General features: G+C 33.6%; 1 pseudogene; it reads left to right on the top strand.

The window, feature by feature from the left end:
* The first annotated feature begins 842 nt into the window (after positions 1–842).
* LOC110222228 (cofilin-2 pseudogene) lies at positions 843–1326 on the top strand (annotated as a pseudogene).
* Positions 1327–2771: the final 1445 nt, after the last annotated feature.

Below are 2771 nucleotides of genomic sequence, written 5' to 3'. Positions count from 1 at the left end.
TAACAACAATGTAAAAAAAAGTTACATAAAAGTTATATTAAAAAATGGCATATCCACCATAATGCTGAAATCTATATCAGAAGCTTAGTCATTTTAGAAGGTGAAACGATTCGTCAAAGATGTTCCAAAAGGTTTGGAAAATAGGTTACAGGCATGTTGACATGAAGGAGTGGGAGTGAGGGGGAGTAGAGGAGGTTGGAAGTTTTCTAGCAGGGATAATTAAGAGATTTTTGGATAAGAAAGAAACAGAGTGATAAATTGTAAAAAAAATATGGAGTTGAGGCTAGCTAAGATTTTATAATGGTCAAATATCTTGTCTATTAGTAAAAATGGTAACAGATTATCAACTCTTTATTTTATTTTTAATTTATTAAATAAAACAAGCATTTCCATAACATATAATAATAAAAAGATGATTACACATGAAACTGCAAATTTAATATGCTCTTCTTTTTAAATATACCATATATTTATCACATAAATTTCTTTTTTTCTCCCCCACCCCACCCTGGACTGCCCTAGACATGGCTGCCATTAGACACAAATATAGAGAGAATGAGAGAGAGAGAGAGAGAGAGAGAGAGAGAGAGATGTAAAATCATTCCATATATACTTCTACTTCTATTTATCAGTTCTTTCTCTGGGCACAAATAGAATCTTCCTTCATATATACTTTGTAGTTAATTTGGGTATCATAATTCAAAATGATTTATTTGCTCAACGTTGTTCCTAAAAAAAATATTGCCTCCTCTTTTCCTCCTCTCTCCTCTTTTCTCCTCTCCTCCTCTTCTAGTGCTACTGAGTGAGGATATGCTACTCCAGCCTTTAGTGTCCTGGGAACCATGGATTCTGGAGTAACTGTGGGTGATGAAGAAACTTAATGACATGAAAATAAGGAAATCCTACACAAGAGAAGATCAAGAAAATGAAGAAAGCAGTTCTCTTCTATTTAAGTGATGACAAAAAAAAAATAACTGTAGAGGAACAAAGCAGATCGTGGTGGGTGACATTCCTGATACTGTGGAGGACCCCTACACATCTTTTGTGAAGTTGTTCCCTCTGAATATTTCCTGAAATGTTGTGTTTGATGCCATGTATGAGATAAAAGACTCTAACAAAGAAGACCTAGTTTTTATATTCTGGGCTCCTGAATATGCACGTTTGAAAAGAAAATGATTTATGCTGGTTCTGAAGATGCCATTAAAAAGAAATTTACAGGTATTAAACCTGAGTTGCAAATAAATGGCTTGGATTAAGGATCGTTCAGTGCTTGGAGAGAAATTGGAAGGCAATGTAGTAGTTTCACTTGAAGGAAGACCTTTATAAAATGACAGTGAAGTGCTACCCAGAAGTAGCTTCCATTTCTACAACTCCATCAGTCAGAATAGTGTTAGGTTTTGTCCCTTATCATACCTTCCCAGAAAACATAAAAGAAAGGTGAATAATTTAAGCAGCCTATCAATGCTTGCCATTAGACTGTTCCATCCTGATAGTTATATGTAGAACCAGAGGAATGCCTTCACATCACATTTTAGCCAAAACAAACGGTATTGCATGTGTCCCTTGCAGAACTAAGGTGAATATGATAGTCAAAATGAATAGCTTAGAAAATTGCAAAGGGTTAGCAAATTTAATTCCTTGAAAGTATGATCCATTGGTCCAATGCTAAACTTCATTTAGTATAATTTGAAGTTGCATATGATTGTAGTTCCTGAAGTTCTTAGGCTTTGTGCATGTAACCTGCCTTTAACATGCCTATTGTGACATGGAAGTGTGAATGTCTATGTCTATATATAGACATACACATACACACATATATACATATATGTGTATATATATTTATATGTGCAACTATGCATTGAAAACACTTTTATGCAATAAGATTGTCCCCTTCAAAAAGGAATGCCAATTAGGTTGTCAGAACTGTCATCAAATTATTGTAGTACCTCCGTGTCCATTCCTGTTATCTACATGTCTTCCTAAATGATGTTCTTGTTAATGCTTTTTTTTTTTATTTTCCATTGAATGTACACTGCAGGAGAAGGAGTTAGGTGCATACCATGTGAGTCTTGCAACACTAAAAATGTTTTGAATTATGTGGTTATAATGGCAATTTCTGTTTGAAAAGAGTCTTAAACAGAACATTGGTTTTTGAGATCAAACTCCCCACCCCCTAAAAATTGGCCACATTGCAATAAAACTTGAGTCTAATTTTTTAAAAAAACAATATCACAGTTATTGTATACAGTGTTCTCTTGGTTCTGTTCATTTCGCTCCATTATTTTGTGCAAGTCTATCCATGTTTTTTTTTTTCTGAAATCAAGTAATCATTTTTATAGCACCATAGTATTCCATTATCATTCTTTTATGTGGCAAAATATTTTTTGTTTTTGTATCTCTACCTCCTAGAATGGTGACTTAGAGTCAGTGGCTATTAGATATTTGTTTAAATTAAATAAATTCATGGCACTCTTTTACTCCTGGAAGACCTACATTTTCTATTGTGTAACACAATACTATTTTAATGTTGTCTAGATTTCTAGGAGGTAAAAATGTTCAAATTACCTGGTACAAGATGACCTATATCTCCCTTTTATGTGGCTATTGGTAAACTGTTAAAAAGATACAGAATAATGGAAATGTGATCCAATGGCTGGCAAAAGATACATAGAAAACATCTTTCACTGTTTTAAAATAAAAAAGGAAAAGAAGAGATAAAAGAGCAAAAGAGAAGAGGGAATAACAAGGGGGAAAGAAGAGAGAAAGGAAGG

Source organism: Phascolarctos cinereus, unplaced genomic scaffold (assembly GCF_003287225.1).
Source record: "Phascolarctos cinereus isolate Bilbo 61053 unplaced genomic scaffold, phaCin_HiC Scaffold_4;HRSCAF=312, whole genome shotgun sequence".
Lineage (NCBI taxonomy): Eukaryota > Metazoa > Chordata > Mammalia > Diprotodontia > Phascolarctidae > Phascolarctos > Phascolarctos cinereus.
This window is presented reverse-complemented; position numbering and strand designations above follow the sequence as displayed.